At 36.8% G+C, this 21,657-nt stretch overlaps 1 protein-coding gene across 2 annotated transcripts in view; it reads left to right on the forward strand.

Moving 5' to 3' along the window:
* The first annotated feature begins 1,120 nt into the window (after nt 1-1,120).
* Nucleotides 1,121-21,657, forward strand: part of PJA2 (praja ring finger ubiquitin ligase 2) — a 66,697-nt gene continuing 46,160 nt past the window's right edge. For both annotated transcript variants that reach the window (XM_004377013.2, XM_023731988.1), the window contains exon 1: nt 1,121-1,203. The gene's annotated coding sequence lies outside the window, so the exon portion shown is untranslated. The remainder of the gene's footprint in view (nt 1,204-21,657) is intronic.

The raw sequence follows: 21,657 nt of genomic DNA on the forward strand, positions 1-21,657 counted from the left end.
CTTAATTAATGGCGGAGGGGACGATAAATATATCGCGGTCACCAGGCATTGGGGGAGGGGGGCTGGGGCATGAGATGAGAGTAGAGTGGGTCTGTAATCAGAGAAGCAGGCATATTCAGGATGAAAAAGAGGACATGTGCAGAACGAAAAAACAATTTTGCATTACTGACATTAAGTAACTAAACTGTTACCGGGTTTAAATTAAGCAAGGTGTCCAGGAACTACAGCTGTTATATTTATTTTGGTTGCATGTGATGGGAGCTGTTACTTCCCAGCTTGACAACCGATCAGCCTCAAGATGCAATGTGGGAAGCTCTGGTCAAGCCTTGGCTATAAAGAGGAAAAGCCTCCCTGTACCCCACCCCTCTCCCAGTATAATCAGAAATGGGGGGCGGGGGAGGGGATTGACTGCAGTGGGTGGGTAGAAGGCAAGGTATAGTGCGCAATCAGGAGGGGCAAACGTCCCTTCTTCCGTCTGCTAGTTTTTCTTCTCCCACACCTATGAACAGCAATGTAATGAACTTTCATTATGTCAGGAAACCTGGTTAGATTTCCAGCTGAATTAGGATCGACTGTTACGCCTCCATTTTGGTTGCTGCTGTTGTAATTTCTGAAAAGTCTAGCTGCGCCAGTGCTTCTCTTAGTTCACAGCTCCTTCCCTTTCCTTGAGACCCCGCCCTTTCCCCCCAGCCAAACCCCAAAACGCCGCGCTGTTCCAGACCGAGACCAGTGCCCCGCCCCCTCCCCAAACGTCGCAGTACAGCAGGGAAAGGAGGTGGCCTCGGACGGGGGCGGAGTCGGACTGAGTCCTTCCGCTCTTCGTCCAATCAGTGACGTCCTCCTGAAGGAGGTTAAGAAGCCGGGCGTAGAGGTAGTCCAAGTGTTTTTCTCTTTTTCTGCCACGTCCCAACTATTGACGTGCGCCCACTCCTCAGGTTGTGATTGGATATTTAGATTTTTCCTGTAGAAATCCTTTCAAACTATTGGTCAGATCTGTTTTGGGGCGGAGCTTTCTGGCTCTCCTTCGCCTCTGGCGCGGCCCAAGGGGCGGGACGCGCCGCCGCCGCCGCCTCGGCTTCCGCCGTCGCTGCCGCCGCCTGCCCCTGCGCGTTCCGCGGGGGAGGAGTCGGAGGCGGAGAAGAAGGCGGTGGTGGCGGGTGGAGGATCGAGCGCTGTTCTCGCTCCGGAGCCGCTGCGCATTCGGTGAGGGGATTTTTTTTTTTTTTAACTGGCCTGTTGTGATGTCGGGAGTGCGAGGGGTCGGGGCGAGGAAATTGCTACTTCAGTTCCTCGATTTGTTGCTTTCTCCCCTCAAGAAGAAGCGGGGCCTGTCCCTGGTCCGCTGCGCCGGCCATGGTGGGTGGGGTTGATGGTTGTGAGAGGCCTTCTTCGCCTCTTGGGCCTTGCCCAGCCTGGACCTGGGGCCGCACTCGTATCCGTGGCTGCTGCGCCTGCTGCCGCCCCCGAGGATGCCATCGATTGGTATCAGGGGGCTCTGCCGCCCTCCTTTTCCTGGTGCCTCTTCTGCTGTCCTTGGTGCTGTGGCCAAGGACCCCGCACCACAGCCTTTCTCCCTACATTTGCGATTGTCCAGGAGTGTGTCCCCACCAACACCTCACAGCCGCATTCTCTGCCCATCTCCAGTCATCCCGGATAGAGCTGATCCATTTTACGCCACAGGCCTGCAGCCCCCCTCCCCCGAAAAACCTTCCGTTATCGTCGCTGTGGTGGGTGTATTTCCATTTTTCCCGGTTGTCAGCAAGACTCGGGCAGGCAGATACCCTGTACAAACCACAGCTATCGTTCTTCTTCCCATATTAGCACCATTCCATCACTGCTTCTCCCTGTTAGCGATGTCAGATCAAAGCACCCCTCTGGCATATCCACCTTCAGTTTTGGCCTCCCTGAGATTACTGTTTGGTAATCATTTTGCGCACATTCAAAATGGTGAGTTCAGACCAAGTGGAAGAAGAGGGGAGGAGGTAATAGTCTTTTTGCAGGGAGGAAGAATAATCTGTTTGGAGACTTCCCTCTCCACGCATTAAAAAAATATTTACATGTGTATAGACACTGCTTTGAATCTGTTCTGGTTCTGTGAAGTTACACATTTTTAAAGATTTCATATATATCTTATTTTTATCATGAAATATTGGTCAGTTAAATTTCTTTAAAATGGCAGTCACCTTTGCTGAAGACTACAGATCATTTGAAGAATATGTAAATATACTCGAAGATAACGGAAATGAACGATTAAACTATTTTTTTGACTTTGTCTTCTGGAATTCATGTGATTTTTTTAAATGAAATAACTTTAATTTTTTTACTTAATTACAGGCATGCAAGCTTGGTGTAAAATTCAAACAATATTTTTAAAAGGACTGTTAGATAAAATGAAAATTTTTCTTCTTCTCCTAGTCCCGCACCAGTATCTAGAGTTAACAATTTAGTATGCATCTTTTAAAATCCTTTTACAAATGCACTTTTACACGCACACGCCGGGGAGAGGGTTGTACCAAACACATTAACATATCATTTGCTTTTTCATTTAATTATCCATCTGGGGAACTTTCTTTGTAATACATAGGTCTACCTAATATTTTTTAAACGTTAAGTGGTATTTCATTAATTTCACCATTCCTTTATTGATCAAAAACAAAAAAAACCCGTTGCTGTCCAGTCGATTCCAACTCATAGCTACCCTATAGGACAGGGTAGAACTGCCCCATAGAGTTTCCAAGGAGTGCCTGGTGGATTTGAACTGCTGACCTTTTGGTTAGCTGTCTAGCTCTTAACCACTGTGGCACCAGGATTTCCACTTTATTGACAGACATTTAAATTAATTGCAGCTTTTTTGCTGTCACAAATAATGCTTTCTATGAAACCAAGTTTTTAATTTATTGATTGATTTTTTAACTACAAACTTTAAAATTATGGTTGACTTAAAAAATTCAAGTAGTCTGGAAGAATATAAGGTAAAAAGTACAACTCCTACTTCCCCTTCTAGTCCTACCTTCATCCCAAGAATCACTGTTAACTGTTAACTTCATCTCATCCGAGTCACTGTTAACAATTTAGTGAACTCCCTCTATGTGTGATTATTTTTGTAGCATGGATTCCTAGAAATGGAATTAGTAGGTTAAAGTTTATACATATTTTAAACTTGGATAGTTTCTCCCTCAATACTTTTTTCAGAAATATTTTTGACTGTTTCTTATGTATTTCTTCCTCCAGATGAACTTCAGCCTCAACTTGTGAAATAAAAAATCCTTACCCTTTACCGTCGAGTTGATTCTGACTCATAGCGACCCTATAGAACAGAGTAGAACTGCCCCATAGGGTTTACAAGACTGTACTCTTTACGGAAGCACACTGCCACATCTTTCACCTGCAAAGCGGCTGGCTGGTGGATTCCAACCGCTGACCTTTTTGGTTAGCGGCCAAGTGCTTAACCACTGCGCTGCCAGGGCTCCTTAAAAAATCCTTGGTGATTCTGAATGGTGTCATATTGAAATTTTAGTATATTTTGGAGATAGCTTACCTTTATTGTATAAAAAGTGGTATGTCTCTGTTTTAGTCAGGTCTTTGTGTTCTTAGAGAAGGTTTTATAGTTTTCATATATGTATGTATACATCTGACATTTCTTCTCTTCATGTTCTTAGCTGTTTCATGGTTTTGATTGCTGTGGTAGATGTAAACTTTTTAGTAACATTTTCTCTTTGTTTTATTCTAGTTATAGGAAAGCTTTTGAATTTTCTGTTCATCGTGCTTCTGATCACCTTATTGAGTTGATGTTTACTTGAAAATACTCAGTTTTGTGGTTTCCTTTTCAGTTTTTATCAATTGTTTTTCTCTCTCATTGCTTTGGCTGTTACACTACTGTACAGTGTTCCATAATAGCAGTGATCACTAGAAACTTGGTGTATTTCTGACTTTAAGGAGCATGTTTCTAATGTTTTAGTATAAATTATAATGTTTGTGGAAGCTTTCTGACTGATACTAAGTGAGAATATCTCCTGTTGTTGGCTTTCCAGGAGGATTTTATTGTTTTTTCATTTCTGTTGATATTTTTAAAACCACAAGTGGGTGTTGAATTTTATTAGATGTTTTCTGACATCTTTTGAGGTAGTTATAGAAGACAGCACCAATAGTACCTGGTTAATATTTTCCTAAGAAAGCACCTTTTTAAAATAATCAACTTTATTGAGGATAATGAAATATACACCCATTTAAAATATACAGTTCATTGTGTTTTGACTAATGTGTACACACATCATCACCACTACCATGATCAGAAAGTAAAATATTTTCATCATCACAAGCAAGATATAGAATATTTCCATCATCCTCAAAAGTTCCCTTCTGCCCTTTTTACAGTCAGTCCCACATCACCCTCAGCCTCAGGAAACCACTTATCATCTTTTTTTTTTTTTCTGTCTCTGTAAATTAGTTTCATTTGTTCTAGGATTTCATATAAATGAAATTAGCAGTATGTATTCTTTTGCATCTGGTTTTTTCTTCCACCATGATGTTTTTATCATTGTGTTTTGTTGTATTTAACTAATAGTCCATGGTATTAATTTAGTATAAGTTGTTGACCGTTTCACCTATTTATGGATATTTGGGTTGTTTCTAGTTTGGGGCTTTTATTAATAAAGCTGCTATGAACATTTGTTTATGGCTTATTGTGTGAATATATGCTTTCATTTCTCTTGGGTGAATACCTAGAAGTGGAACTATTGGTTTGTATGATAACCTGTTGCAATCAAGTCGATCCAACTCACGGTGACCTATAGGACAGAGTAGGACTGCCCCATAGGGTTTCCAAGGAGCAGCTGGTGGATTCGGACTGCTGACCTTTTAGTTAGCAAGCGTAGCTCTTAACTGCTGCGCCACCAGGGCTCCTGTATGGTTTGTATGGTAGGAATACATTTCACTCTGTAACAGTTTTCCAATGTGGTTGTACCATTTTACATATCTGCTAACAGTGCATGACAGTTCCAGTTGCTCTGCATCCTCATCAACGCTTGATATTGTCTATTTATTTTTGTTCTTCTAATGGGTGTGTAGTGGTATCCCACTGTGATTTTAATTTGCATTACCTAATGACTAAAGATGCTGAGAATCTGCTCACGTACTTCAGTGCCATTTGTATGTCTTCCTTTGTGAAGTATTTGTTCAAATCTTTGCTAATTTTTTAAACTTGTGTTGCTGATCTCATTGAGTTGTAAGAATTCTTTACATATTCTTTGTGTAAGTCCTTTGACAGACATGTAAACACACTGACATATTGCAATCTGAAGCTTGCCTTTTTCATTTTCCTAACTTTGTTAAAGAGCAGTAGCTTTTCATTTTGATGAAATCTACTTTATCAATATTTATTTAATGATTATGTTTCTGTGTTGTAGCTAAGAACTCTTTGCCCAAAACAAAATTGTGCAGATTTTCTCTTGTGTTGACTTCTAGAAGTTTTATAGTTTTGGCTTTTATATCAGGGTGTGTCATCCATTTTGAGTTAGTTTTTGTATATAGCTTGTGGTATGGATCAAAATTTATTTATTTATTTTCAAATGGACATGCAACTTTTATAGCACCATTTGTTGGGAATACTTTCCTCGTTTTATTAACCTAGTTGAAAATCGGTTAAATATATACGTGAGTCTGTTTCTGGACTGTTCTCTTGATTTATGTACCTATTCTTTTGCCAGTAGTATTATTGTTGCTTTATAATAAATCTTGAAATCATGTAAATGTAAGTCCTCAAACTTTATTCATTTTCAATATTGTTTTGGCTAGTCTAGATCCTTTGTTTTCCACAAAACTTTTAGAGACGGCTTGTTGATTTCTTACAGAAGGCCTGGGGGGATTTTAATTTGGATTGTGATGAATGTATAGATAAATTTGGGGAGAACTAACATTTAGTATGGTCTTCCAATCAGCATATCTTCTTTGATTTCTTTCATTAGCATTTTGTAGTTTCAAGTGTACAGATGTTATTCATATTTTGTCAGATTTGTATGTAAGTATGTCATACTTTTTGTTACTATTGTAAATAATAGTTTTCTTAAATTTCATCTTTCAATTTTCACTGCTTGTATACAGAAGTATGTTGGTTTTTGTGTCCTGTGATGTTGTTAAATTCAGTTATCAGTTCTAGTAGCTTTTTGTTGTAGAATCTGTGGGATTGTTATGCGTGAGTAATCATGTCATTTATGAATGCAGGCAGTTTTTTTTTTTCAGTACATATGCACAAATATATACACACGTATATATGCCTACACACACACACACACACACACACACACACACACACACACACACACACACCCATCTTTTATTGCATAGGATTATGCGTCGGAATCAACTTGACAACAACAGGACCTCCAGAATAATATTGAATAGAAGTGATGACAGCAGACGTTCTTGCTTTGTTACTGATACTAAGAGGGAAGCTTTCAGTCTTTCAGTATTAAGTACAATAGAGAGCCCTTCTATCAAGTTAAGAATGTTCTGTTCTATTCCTAGATTGATGAGAGTTTTTATCATGACTGGTTGTGGACTTTGGTCAAATCTTTTTACTTTATTTGTTGAGGTAATCATATGGTTTTTCTTTAGTTTGTTAATATGATGAATTACATTTATTTTCACGTGTTGAATCAACCTTGCATTCTCTAATTAAACCTCACTTGGTCATAATGTTTTCATTAGTTAGTGGATTCAATTTGCTAATATTTTGTTGAGAATTTTTTGCATCTGTTTTCATGAAGTGTATTGGTCTGTACTTTTATTTTCGTGTCACTTCTTTGTATCAAGGTAATGCAGAAAAACACTTCCCCCCAAAAAAACCACATAGAGTTGGGAAGTGTTTTTTCTTTACTTTCTGAGAGGTTTTGTATAGGAGTAGTAGTATTTGTTTCATAAATGTTTGTTAAGAGGTTTCAAGTTAACCCATCTAGGCCTAGGTTTTCTTTGTTGGAAGATTTTAAAGGTTAAGTACAGTTTACGGTATTTTATGCAAATAACATGCATCTTCTACGTTTGTTTGCCAACCACTCCCTCCCCCCCGCAAGCTGTTTTCATAAGCATGCTATGCTAATTTTTTTTATAGTAACACGTAAAAAATTTGGCATAGCGGTGCTTACAGAAATACCTTGTGGGGGTGGGAGAAGCACTTGGCAAACAAACATAGAATAGAAGGTGCACATTATTTGCATAAAAATATGGTACTTAAATAGATAAAGGACTATTGAGATTATCTTCTTGAAAGCTTTCACTTCTTCACTATATGAATCACTTTCACTCACTATATGAGCTTTAATAGTTCGTGTCTTTCAAGGAATTTATGTTTTTCATCTATTTGTTGTCAGTAAGTGTTCTTTTATTGCCCTTTTAATGTCTGTAGGATCTGTAGTGATGCCTTTCTTTTTTATGATTAATTTGTTTTCTCATGTCTTTATTAGTTTGATTGCATGTTTATCAATTTTATTAATCTGTTCAAAGAATCAGCTTTTAATTTTTTTTTTTTTTTAATGTTTTCAATTTCATTGAAATTACTCCTGTATTTACTTTTTCTTTCTTCTTGCTTGCTTTGGGTTTAATTTGCCATATTCTAATTTCTTAACTTGTAAGCTTAGGCCATTAATTTGAGACTTTCCTTTCCCTCTAAGTACAACTTTTGGTGCATCCCACAAATTTTGATATGTTAATATTTTGTATGTTCTCGAGATGTTCTGTTTGACTCATGGGTTATTTAGAAATATATTGTTTAATTTCTAAATATTTTGTGATTTTGAATCTTACCAATTCCTGTGTTTAGTTAAGTTGTAGACAGATAACATACTTTGTATAAATCCTTTTAAGTTTTTAAAGTTTCGTTTAATGTGCCAGAATATTGTCAGTTAGATGAGTGTTCCCTGTGTACTTCAAAAGAAAATATATTCGGCGTTTTGGGAGTGGAATATCCTAAAAATGTCAGTTAGGTCAAGTTGATTATGGTGCTCCTTAGATTTTCTGTTTTCTTACTGAGTTTCTGTCTACTTATTCTTTTGAGCACTGAGAGAAGAGTTGAAGTCTTCTGTTTTTGCTTCATGTATTTTAAAGCTCTTTCGAGGTGCATACACATTTAGGATTGTTATGTCTTTTTGGTGAATTGACCATTTTATCATTATGTAATACTTCCTTTCATCTCTGGTAGCATTCCTTGTTCTGAAGTCTACTTTATCTGATATTAATATAACAACTGCAGCTTTCTTTTGCTTAGTATTTGCATGATATATTTTTTTCCATTGTTTTACTTTTAGTCTATGTCTTTATATTTAAAATAGGCTTGCTGTAGACAAGATGTAGTTTGATCTTTTTTTTTGTCCAGTTTGACAATCTTTCTTTTAACTAGATGTTTGTGTTTAATGTAATTTGATGTAGCCAGATTTAAATCTTATCTGGCTAGTAGCTATTTAATCTATCTGCTCTTTGTTCAGTATTTTTAATGAGTCCATTTATCTCCATTGGAGCCTTGGTTGCGCAGTGGTTAAGCCTTTGCTGCTGACCAGAATGTCAGCAGTTTGTTTGATTCCACAGCCGCTCCTTGGGAACCCTATGGGGCAGTTCTACTCTGTCCCGTAGGGTCACTATGAGTCGGAATCAACTTGACGGCAATGGGTTTTGGTTTTGTCTCCATTATTCTTTTTCTTACATCATTTTAAGGATGTCATTGCATTGTCTTCTGGCTTGCATAGTTTCTGACCAAAAGTCTGTTGTAGTTCTTATGTTTGTTCCTCTTTTCTATTGCTTCAAAGATGTTTTCGTTATCATTGGGTTTTTAACAGGTTGATTATGATTTGTCTTGGTGTGTTTGGAGTGTGTGTGTGTGTGTGTGCGCGCGCGCGCACAAGTGCGCTAGCTTTGTGTTTATGCTGCTTGGGTGAGGGAACAGTCATGGAGCTTCTTGGATTTAAGGTTTGATCTCTGTGTTTGAGAAAGTCTCAGCATTATCTCTTTTGATATTTCATCTGCTCCATTTGCTCTGTATTCTTAGGGATTGTATTTAAACACATGGTAGTTCATCTGATGCTATCCCATGACTTTTGCATGCTCTACTCTCCCTCCCCGATTCTTTTTTTTTTTAATCCCTTTGTGTCTCACTTTGGATAGTGTTTAATGACCTATGTGAGTTCACTTAGGCTTTCCTCAGCTAGTCTGTTGATAGAAAGCATCCTTCATCTCTGTTACTGTGTGTTTTATTAGTAGCATTTGCATTTCCATCTCTCTTGAAAGTCCTCATTTATTTATGCGTGCTTTACAGCTTTTCTGCTAGAGCCTTTGACTGAGTACTTAAGAGTTATTTTAAATTTCTTCTCTGATAGTTCCAACATCTAGTTCTGTTGACCGTTTTATTTCTCAACAGTAGGTTTTTTTTTCCTTTTCTTATCCTACAATTTTTGATCAGATGGTGGACATTGTGTGTAGAATAGTAGAGATTATGGTAAATAATGTTTATGCCTGAATGTGAGTGTGCCTCTTATTCTGGTGGATTTTTAATGTGGGAGTGTCTGATTTAATCTGATCAGCAATTCCTCTAGGTTTGGATTTTGTTGTTGTTATGGTTACCTTCAGTGTAGTACTGGCTTCAAATTTCCCTAGCATTACCTTGTGCTTAGGATCTGTCTCTCCTTATGTTTTCAACTACTTGTTTGCCCTCCTGCCTCAGAAATTTGTTGGTTTCATGAAGAGTTATGACTTTGTCATTTATCTGGCATTTTCTTATTGTTAGGGTGAAAACAACAGTCTGGCTTTCTACATGCTAGGCAGAAGTGGAACTCCTATAGTGATGTATTTCTAAAATTCCTTTTTTTACTATTATGGTAAATATGTAACAGAACATTTACCATTCCCTATCTCTATCCCTGTCTGTTTTTATCTATCTTTTTTAATTAGCCTGTCTTCAGCCTTGCCTTTTCTCTAGCTATGATTAAGGTCTTCCCTTTGACCTTGATGTTCTGCAGTTTTCACTACAGTATGCCAAGGGGAATCTTATTTTTATTTATACTGTTCGATATTCTCTGGGCTTCCTGAATATGAGAATCTATTTCTTGCATCAATTGTGACACATTTGTGCCATTTTATCTTAAACTACTGATATTCATTTTATCATCTACATTCTCTTTGTTGGAATGCTGGTTAGAAGTATGTTCTGCTTTCTCATTCTATCTTCTATGTCTCTTAAGTACTTTTTCATATTTTCAGTTACTTGTTTCTCTGTGTTAGATCCTGGATTTTTTTTTTTTAAGTCTGTTTTCTCTTATGCTGACTTCTTTTTCAGCTGTATCTGATGTTTTTAATTTATCTGTTGAGTTTTAATATTAATTACCGATACTATTTTTAGATCTTCTATTTAGTCTTTCAAATCTTGGTAATTTTTAATAGTCTCTTCTTTCTTAGGCATTAATTCAGTTTCTTTCTTTCTTTCCCGCTTAATATGATAAAGAAAAATTCTAATACCTGATAATAACAGTATCTGAAGGCTTTGTAGGCATTTTCCTGTTGATTCTTATTTTGCTGATTCTTGTCAGCTGTATTTCTCATGTATTTTGTTACTTTTAACAAAAAAAATGTGCTTATGTTTTTTGAAGTTTTATCTACGGGAATTCTGGCCTGGGTTGAAAGTGACGTGGGTTTCAGCGGAAAGGAATTAGCTTTGCTTCTGCCAGGTGCTGGCAAGCACTGTGCTCTAAGAATTAATAATATTCTCAGCTTGCGTTTGGGGGCTTATGCAGGTAGTATGAATTCAACCACAAATCTGGGTAAGTTTGAGCTTGTGACTATGAATTGTTAGGCAGGACATTCCTTTCCTGGGACATATCCTAGAGAAATAAGAGCCGTCACATGAATAGGCATATGCATACCCATGTTCATTGCAGCATTGCTCGCAATAGCAAATAGATGGAAACAACCTAGGGAATGCTACGCAATGATAAAGAACAATGATGAGTCTGAGAAGTATCTTACAGCATGGATGAATCTGGAGGGCAGTATGCTGAGTGAAATAAGTCAATCACAAAAGGACAAATATTGTATGAGACCACTACTGTAAAAACTCATGAAAAGGTTTACACACAAAAAGAAGCAATCTTTGATGGCTCCAGGGTGGGGGGTGGGAGGGAAAAACACTAGACAGACCACAGATAAGTGGAAACTTCGGTGAAGGGTAAGACAGTACATAATACTGGGGAAGCCAGCACAGCTTGTCCAAGGCAAGGTCATGGAACCTCCACAGACACATCCAAACTCCCTGAGGGACGAAATGGTTGGGCTGAGGGCTATGGGGACCATGGTCTCCGGGAACATCTAGCTCAATTGGCATAACATAGTTTATAAAGAAAATGTTCTACATTCTACTTTGGTGAGTAGCGTCTGGGGTCTTAAATGCTTATAAGCAGCCATCTAAGATACTCCACTGGTCTCACCCCTGTCTGGAGCAAGGGAGAAGGAAAAAAAACAAAGAAACAAGGGAAAGATTACTCCAAAGGACTAATGGACCACAACTGTCAGAGCCTCCACCAGACTGAGTCCAGCACAACTAGATGGTGCCTGGCTACCACCACCGACTGCTCTGACAGGGATCACAATAGAGGGTCCCAGACAGAGCTGGAGAAAAATGTAGAACAAAATTCTAACTCAAAAAAAAAAAAAAAAGACCAGACTTACTGATCTGACAGACTGGACAAAGCCTGACAGTATGGCCGCTCCCAGACACCTTTATAGCTCATAATGAAGTCACTCGTGATGTTCACCCTTCAGCCAGAGATTAGATAGGCCCATAAAACAAAATGAGACTAAATGGACACACCAGCCCAGGGGCAAGGACGAGAAGGCAGGAGGGGACAGGAAAGTTGGTAATAGGGAACTCAAGGTTTAGAAGGGGAGAGTGTTGACGTGTCATGGGGTTGACAGCCAATGCCACAAAACAGTGTGTGTATTAATTGTTTAATGAGAAGCTAGTTCTGTAAACGTTCGTCTAAAGTACTATTTAAAAAAAAAGACATTCTTTTCCTTCCCTGCCCTCCATCCCCACTTCCAACCAAGAGCTAAGTAATTTTTTTTATGTTTCAAATTGGGAGGATTAGTTGCACTAGCTTGTGTACCATATTGTTGGAAACAGAAATTGAGAAGTTAGATATTTCTGAGATATTGTCCTGTGCATGTGTTCTTTATTTCTCAGTATTTACTTCAGTTATTAGAAAGATGTTCACCTCAGTCATTAGGAAGGTGACCATATGTTCTAGCTTGCCTATGATAGTTCTACTTCATGCCTTTTATTTTGGTGTAATTATTCATTGCATTTTCTTCCATTCTTAAAGGTGTCTTACTGTAGGTAATCTAGTTTTAAGTGAACCACGATGCTGATAAGGATATTAACTTTTTTTTTTTTTTTTGGCCAATCATAAAAGAAGCACAAACGTGTGAAGGAAAATTTGGAAAACACAAAAAAATGGAAGGAATAAAAATCACTCTTAGACTCTCTAACTGGAGTACTTCTAACTTTAACACTTGGGTTTATTTTCTTTCAGTGAGTTTAAAAATTTTTTTATTGAAATATACGTATATAAATAGGTGTGAGTAGTAATTATGTAATGCTAGTAAACTGTTACAGATTGAAGACAATGTAAATATCAACCAAGTCAAGAAGTAGAACATTAGGGATACACCTTCTGCGATGTGATTAATTACTTTTGTTTGTGGCCTTTCTAGCTATGGTCTTGTAACTCCCACCCAGGTGATTAGGCAGGACTTGTGATTGGGTAATTGTGGCCTACCAAGGGGATTGGTCACTTTCGCCTTGAAAGAGAAACAATGCCAGAGCAGAGAGGAGGATCCTACCACTGACAAGGAAGAACAGCCAGGAGCAGAGATCACGTCCTTTTGGACCTGGGATCCCTGTGCAGAGAAGCTCCTGAAAGTAGAAGACAGAGAGAGAGCAAGCTGTAACCCTGAAGATGGTGAGAAGCAGTGGCAGGAGAAACCTGGCAGCAGGAGACAGCACAGTGGGTTTCCTGGCCCACAGAGTAAGAAAGCTGATTGCCTTTGGGCCAAGGCGTGGGGCTAGAGAGAGACACATGCCTGCGAGCTAGACTGGGAAGAGGCTGTCCTAAAGGAAGAACTGTATCCTTGAGTGTTCCTCAGCCTGAATTGTAAACTGTTACTTCCCTAATAAACCCCATAATTATGAGTATGGTCTGTGAGTTCTGTGTGGCCATTGCAGTGAATTATGGAACCCAGCAGAGCAGAGAGTGCTGTGTGAGGAACAGTTGGTGTCAGAATTAGTAAAGATGGTGGAGGTGGAGAGAAGAGGCTTGTCTGGCCTCCGCCTAGCCTCATGGTAGTCAGCCTTGTGCTGTTGATCTTGGTTCTCCTTCCCCCGTGTGGGGTTGGAGGAGGTCAGACACTGCTCCCATGCCGTTTTTACACAGTCTTTCTACCTTTCAGTATTATCTTCTCTCCAAAGGCAATTGCGTTTTTTGATACATAATTGATACATAGATTAGTTGTGCCTGTTTTTGAAATTTGGAAAGTTGAACTTAGAGTGTGAACTCTTTTGTATTTGTATTTTCATTTCATGCACGTTAGTGAGATTCATTATATTGCATGTAGCTGCAGTTTATTTTTGTTGTAGTGTAGTATCCCATCTATGAATATATCATATTCATCCATTCTATAGTTGATGGATATTTGGATTGTTTCCACTTTGGAGCTATTATGAACAGTGCTTCTTTCAACATTCTTGTATGTCTTCCTATGTATTTCTAGGATGGAACTACTGGGTTATGGTGTATGTGTGTGTTTAAGAGATACTTCAAAAAAATTTTCCAAGATTGGAACACCAACTTACACACCCACCAGTAATATAAGTGTTCCAGTTACTTGTCATTCACACCAACATTTAATATGATCAGTCTTTTCCATTTTGATTTCTGGTAGGTAGTGGTAATTGTTTGTGCTTTTAATTTTCATTTTCTGCCAACTCATGAAATGACACACCTTTACATATATTTCTTAGTCATTTGGATATATTTTTCTGTGGTGTATTTATTCAGGCTATCACTTTTCTCTTTGATTATTTTATTCCTTTTGTGTTTAAGGAGTTCTTTGTATATTTTGAATATGAGCTTTTTGTTAGTTACATATGATGCAAATTTCTTTTCTCATTTTTGGCTTTCCATTTTAGTGTCTTTTTATGAATAAAAGTTCTTGATTCTATTACGGTGCTGTTTAATCAATCTTTTCTTTTTTAGGTAATTGCTTTGTATGCCTGATTAAAAAATCTCTCTCTACTTCAGTGTCAGAAGATTAATTTCCACTTATCTTTTAGGGGATTTTTTATTTTACCTTTTATGTTTACATTTACACTCCTTTTGGAATTGACTTTTGGAAAACAAAATTTTTCCCTATGTCAGTATCTAATTGGCCTAGTGTGTTTAGTGAAAAGTCTAGTCTTTCCTCATAACTCTGGAGAGTAGTTTTGTTACAAGTTAAATGTACATAGTGTACATCTGTTTCTGGGACTCTATTCCTGTGCCATCCTATATAGTCATCACTAGCCACATGTGACTATTTAAAATTTAGATTAAGTTTGAACACTGCGGATTTTCATCATTGCAGAAAGTTCTGTTGAACAACACTGTTCTATTCTCTTCCATTGGTCTGTTTGTCCATTCGCTAATGGCTTCTGAGTTAACTCTCTTGTATTTTTAGGACTTGCTATATGGAAGAGTTAAGTCTTTCCACATTGTTTCCTTGTTTTTTTGTTTTGAAGATGACCTTGGATAATCTTTTTGGCCACTTGCAATCCCATATGAATGTAGGTATCAATTCATGTTTAAAAAAAAATGCCTGCTGGGATTTTATTTAGGATTATATTGAATCTATAGGTTATTTCAGGAGAATTAACTTTCACAAGATTGACTCTTCCAATCCACGAGCATGGTATTTTCCTCCAATTAGTTAGTTATGTCTTTAATTTTTCTCAGTAATTTTCTGCATCTTTCACTTAGGTTTATATCTAGAGATTTGACATTTTTGGTTACTGTTGTAAATTATATTCTTGTTAAAATTCCATTTTCCGGCTATATGTAGAATATACTAATATATTAGATATTTATATATTGATTTTGTATTCCTCAACTTTGCTAAAACTTACCATTCTAATAGTTTATCTGTAGATAGTCTTCTAATTTTCCTTGTAGAATCATGTTGTCTGTAATTATCAGAGTTCTCTTTCTTCCCTTTCAATACTTAAGCTGTTTTTTGTTTTTTTTTTTTTCTTGTTTTATTGCACTGATCAGCACACTTAGCTGGTAGGTGTTTTGAATATATGAATTCAACTCAGGTGACAGACTTTTTTCACATCAGTATAGAATGTAGAAATCTTTTGGAAAGTCACGTTTTTTCCTGAAGTGTGAGTTTTCCATCTCTCACTAGTATTTCATGAATAAAGAAGTGATTTTAAATAGTTAAATGGGAATTAGTGATATTCATTTTAGATTGATGGGGTTAGCAATATTGTATACGTTCATCCATGGCACTTTAATGAAAGGATTTGGATTCCTAGAGCTCCGCTTTCAATTGCAAGTCGAAGTGTAGTGAAGTGTGTTTATGTTAAGGACTTTAAAATCAATGAAATTCAAAAATTCTATGTAAAGTAGATATGACTTACATTTTTTGAAGAAACTGAGTCCTTAGCTTTTTCCATTTTACTCCATCCAGTGTTTATAAATAGACAGAGCCCAGATATTCCATTCTTAAAAAAATAATCTGCACTGAACTATTCTGAGGAAACATCTTTATTTTCTCGTCCTTGCATATAATGACCTTTCTGAGAGCACTTGTCAGCCTTTACCTCAGAGCCTTACCTAGAATTCATCCAGCCCTGTCATTAGTGTGAATCTTTGGCAATTCGAGTTCACCTAGAGGTGCTTCAGAAGAAAACTTTAATAGATAGAGATTTATTTTTCTTGCATAATAAAAGGAGTCCCTGGCTAGTGCAAATGGTTAACAAGTGTGGCTGTTAACCAAAAGATTGATGATTCGAGTCCACACAGAGGACTTGAAATTTGGGTCTAGTCAGAGTGGAGAGAACTTGCATTCCATTGAGAACCCAGAAACATCTAAGGACTATGCTCTAAGTTTAGAGACCACACTTTAGGAAATAGCTCTGTTCTAACTATGTAAAATGAAGTGATCCAACTGTAATTTAATTGCTTGCCACAACAAATCTTAACATTCTTTAGATGATGGTAGCATAATCTAGAGCCTCTATGATTTATATCCTCAATATCCAGGATACAAAAAAAAAAAATTTAGACTTTCAAAGAAACAAAAAAAAGTGCAGATATTTCAGAAATAAAACAGGTAATCGGAGACCCAGAGGTGATCCAGATATGAGTGTTAGCAGACAGTGACTTCAAGTTAACTAGGATTAATGTATCTTTTTAAATAGTGGGAAGGATGGACAGGAGATGAAAACGTGGAGTTTATATAAAGAAAACCAGAATATTTAAAAAAAGAATCCAATAACCATTCTAGACTGCAAAGCAAAATAGTTGAAAACTAAGGGCTCATTGGATCGTTTTAACAGCAGACTGGACAAAGCAGAATACAGAATTAGTGAACTAAAGGATAGATCAATAGAAATTATTTCAAATGGAATACAGAGAAAAAGAATAAAGAAAACAATACAATATAGTGAACTAAAGGATAGATCAATAGAAATTATTTCAAATGAAGTACAGAGAAAAAGAATAAAGAAAACAATACAATATAAGAGAGATGCGGGAAATAGTCAAAAATTAAACAACTGTAATTGGAATCTCAGAAGAAGAGACAGAATGGAACAGAAGCAATATTTGAAGAACTTACGGCCAATAACTTTCTAAATCTTATCAAACTTTCTACAGATTCAAGATGCTCAGTGAACCCCAAGTAGGATACATATGAAGAAAAATCACACTAGGGTATATCATAATCAAATAGCTTTCAACCAAAAAGAAAATCATAAAAACAGCCAGAGAAAAAAGATACCAGAAGAATTGCTAACTTCTAAATAGAAACTATGGAAACAAGAAAACATTGGAATTACATCTTTATAGTGCCAGAATTCTATTCCCAGTGAAAATATCCTTCAAAAATAAAGTTACTGTCAGACAAACAAAAGCAGAGACAGAAGTTGTCATCAGTAAACCCATCTTACTACAAATCTTAAAGGATACTATTTAGGGTGAAGGAATGTCATACTATTGGGGGCATTGAAATGGAACAAGGAGTAAACATCTTCGGAAAGGACTAGAGAAGATTATTGACTGTTTGAAGCAGTCGTAACAGTGTTTTGTGGAGTTTATACCATATGTGAAGTGAGCTATATGAAAACAAAAAGAGCAGGAGGAAGTAAATGGAGTTCAACTGTTAGTAGGTTCTTGCGTTGTTAGGAAATAGTAAAAGAACTAACTTTATATAGGTAGTAGGAACAATGTTCACGCTTTTAAGTGAGGACAGACTGAAGCGGACTTCCCCTAACAAACTAAAGCCAGACTTCTACAGGATTAAGGTAATCTGCCTGCAGTATAGTTGCCTGCCAGAAGAAAACACTCTTTAGAGGAATGTAAGTGATCTAGAACCAGTAGGAAATAATATCCAGCATATAAGGATGCACCTTGTAATTTTCAGGAAGCCACTAAAAGCATGATACTAAAAGGTAAATCAAAAAAGCTAATAGAGAAAGTAAAATGGTATTTAAAAAATTGAATAGTAAGTCAGGAAAGAATGAATAAAGGAACAAAGAATGGATGAGAAAAGTAAAAATAATAGCAAGATGATAGTCTTAAGCTCATCTGTTTTGGTAATTTCATTAAATGTAGACTGTTTAAACACTTCAGTGAAATGACAGTTGTAAATAAATAAGTCCTAGTTATAAGTGTTTATAAGAAAAGCACTTAAAACATAAAGGCACGCACGATGAGTTGAAAATACAAAGACAGAATAAAATATTCTGTGCAAACACTGACCAAAAGAAAGCTGATGTTGCTTTTTAATATATTTATATTCTCTTAGTCATAATTTAGATTTTTTAAGGCCATTTTCTGAGATTTGGTCTGTTACAAATTAAGATTTGTAAATGCATATAATATCCACAAGATACGCTACTGCCAACAGAAACGAATATTCAGTTTACTTATATGATGAATGTGGAAGGAGCTATCTATAAATTGCTTTGTTCTATTTTTAATTCATCCTGTGAGTCAGAAAATTTAGAAATTTTATGATTCCTGAATAGGAGGTTAGCTTGCAGACAGTGCCATTCTACCCTAGATCTTTAACTTTTATCACTTTTTAGATATCGTAATTAAATTCTCCCTCAATCCCGAAAGAAATGACTTCGCTTTCACTGCTTTTCATGATACTGAACATTTACCGGAGTCTTTCAGAAGTTGTCATATTTACTGAATTAGTAATAATCACATCCTGTGATTTATATCTTCAAATGAAATTTACTACATTTTGGTATGTTGAATGTTGAATTTTCTATTTTCTTTTTTTCCTGCAGATCCCTTATTCTTTCTTTTCCTGACCCATTGACATGGAAATAAATCTCTGCTGCTGCTTTATTCTGATTTGACTTGCCTATCTCAAAAGAGGGTTAGATGGATCAGGGGCCTCCTTTTTTATACTATATCTGAATGGGAGATCTTCCTGATAACTAAATGAGAGGTAAATTTGAGGGATATTCTTCATTTTGTTTACTGATGGGTTGATGTTTTATTCTTTCATCTCAATTTGTTTTTGACTCCCTCTTAATATCTCCCGTTAGTCCCGTTAGCAAATTATACTTCCAGTAAACCATAGAAAATCTTTATTGGTCTAATGTATTGGGTATAAGCTCATTCAGTTCTTTCCTCCCAGACTCTTCTTCTCTCTCTCTTTTTCCCTCGCTAAGTTTTTTTTTTCTTTAAATAGTTCATAACAAATTTTAATAGTATAACAATTTGTAAACATTTAGTGAGCTACAGGTTTTACCATAACAAAAATTGCAAATACAGTTAACTACTTAAATAAAGCATTTTTGGGTGGTCTAAAAATCTGTTTCTGATTACACATAATTTATGTGTGAGATATGTTTGTTATGTAATTTGCAGTGTATCGATTCTAATTTTATTGTTTCTATTTTACAATAAACCAGAAAACAAACCCATTGCCATCAAGTTGATTCCAACTCATGGCAATCCTATAGGACAGAGTACAAATGCCTCATAGGGTTTCCAAGGAGTGGCTGGGGGATTCAAACTGCTGACCTTTTGGTTAGCAGCCATGCTCTTAACCTCTGTGCCACCAGGGTTCCATTATACAATAGTGTGCAAAAAAAAGTTTTTAAAGACTAATAGTATTTAAGCATGCTTTGCTTTATTTCATGTTACCTCCATGTGTGACCAGTGGAAATAAACCCATTTCATTTCAGAAGTTTTAACAGTTGTATTTCTTTAACTGCCCTCTGATTTAAGTACTATTAATATTTCTACAGTTGTCCCTTTGCAAATTTGGTAGTTACATCCTGCAAGTTTTCGTATGTATCATCCTGTAGCTTCCAAGTCTGGCGGTTGATACAGTGGATCGTTTGCTTTACTGCAGTTAGTTTGGAAATGTGTGCAGTTGTTGTTTGTATTGATATATAAAAATATCACCTCAGTTCTTATTTGTTGTGCCCCTACAAGTTAGAAAACAAGATCTATTGGAGTATTTTGCAGTCAACATTTATGTATAAGCAGCCATCTGTGCATGTTGTGGATAGGAGATCTAGAGGTGGATTCTAAAAAGTATACAGGTATGAGAAATCATTTAAGTGCATGCTTAGATACTTTATTAATTCTTGGAATATTTATTTTGCATTAGGAGCTGAAAATAGAAAGATGAAATAATGTTAGTAAACTAAGCTAAAATGTAGTTGGTTCTAACATGTACTAAACAGTTTTCTAGTAGCATTTGTCAGTTTGGCATGAAGTTTGTGTTTCTGAATTTATAGCTCGTAAGTTTGATAATAGGTGAAAATCATCAAAATTTTATGTGTCTAAGGAAGTATTTTACTAAAAGGAAATGCAGGCTACATAATTATAGGCTAGATAATTTGTTTTTAAAAGGAATTTTAAGAAAAGTTTTTAGGGCATTTTGGAGGCCTGTAAATAAAGCTAAGCATAGGAGAATATAAAATAAATATTACAGTGGGCTTGGAGGACTAATCAAGGCCTTCCCCTTCAAATAGTTAGATTGAATTATATTTGTTCCTCAAAAAACATTTCTTTTTGCAGAAGAGACACTTCGAAAGTGAGTTATTTCTAACTTTTCAGCAGATGGGGCACAAGGGGTGTAGATCCAAGCTTTCAGTTGAAACTCTTATTCTGGAAGCTCAACAGATTTCTCTCTCCCTCTGCCTAAAACTTCATTTAAATTCAAAAAGAAGTTTTCCTGATCCAGTTGGTATTTAATAATGAGTATATACTAGGTGATAGGCAGAGTGGAGGTACTGAGCAGTAATTCTGATGTTGCCAATAAGCAAAAAGCCAATATAATTCATTTTGATACCATTAACCCCAGTATGTTACTTTACATGCTGATAATAGGTAGATCTTTTAAAAGAAGAAAACAAAGTGTATTTTGGGAAGACAGTATTAGAAAATCTTTGATCTAGTAGTAGGTTGTTGTTAGATGCCATCAAGTCGGTTCTGACTCATAGCGACCCCATGTACAACAGAATGCAACACTGCCCAGTCTTGCACCATCCACACAATTATTGTTATGGCTAAGCCCACTGCAGCCACTGTGTCAATCCATCTCATTGAGGGTCTTCCTCTTTTTCGCTGACCCTGTACTTTACCAAGCATGATGTACTTCTCCAGGGACTGATCCCTCCTGACAGCGTGTCCAAAGTATGTGAGATATAGTCTCACCATCCATGCTTCTAAGGAGCATTCTGGTTGTATTTCTTCCAAGACAGATTTGTTCGTTCGTTTGGGAGTCTGTGGTATATTCAGTATTCTTCTCCAACACCACAGTCCAAAGACGTCAGTTCTTCTTCGGTCTTCCTTATTCATTGTCCAGCTTTCACATACGTGTGAAAATATCATGGCTTAGGTCAAGCGCACCTTAGTCTTCAAGGTGACATCTTTGCTTTTCAACACTTTAAAGAAGTCTTTTGCAGCAGATTTGCTCTATGCAGTGCATGTTTTGATTTCTTGACTGCTGCTTCCATGGGTGTTGATCGTGGATCCAAGTAAAATGAAATCCTGGATAACTTCAGTCTTTTCTCCATTTATCATGATGTTGCTTATTGGTCCAGTTGTGAGGATTTTTGTTTTCTTTATGTTGAGGCATAATCCGTACTGAAGGCTGTAGTCTTTGATCTTTATCAGTAAGTGCTTCAAATCGTCTTCACTTTCGGCAAGCAAGGTTACGTTATCTGCTTATCACAGGTTGTTAATGAGTTTCCAGTCCTAATGGCCCCATTCTTCTTCATATAGTCCAGCTTCTCAGATTATTTTCTCAGCATACAGAGTGAATAAGTATAGTGAAAGGATACAACCCTGACACACACCTTTCCTAACTTTAAACCACGCAGTATCCCCT

This window comes from Trichechus manatus, unplaced genomic scaffold, assembly GCF_000243295.1.
Source record: "Trichechus manatus latirostris isolate Lorelei unplaced genomic scaffold, TriManLat1.0 scaffold00047, whole genome shotgun sequence".
NCBI classification, from domain to species: domain Eukaryota; kingdom Metazoa; phylum Chordata; class Mammalia; order Sirenia; family Trichechidae; genus Trichechus; species Trichechus manatus.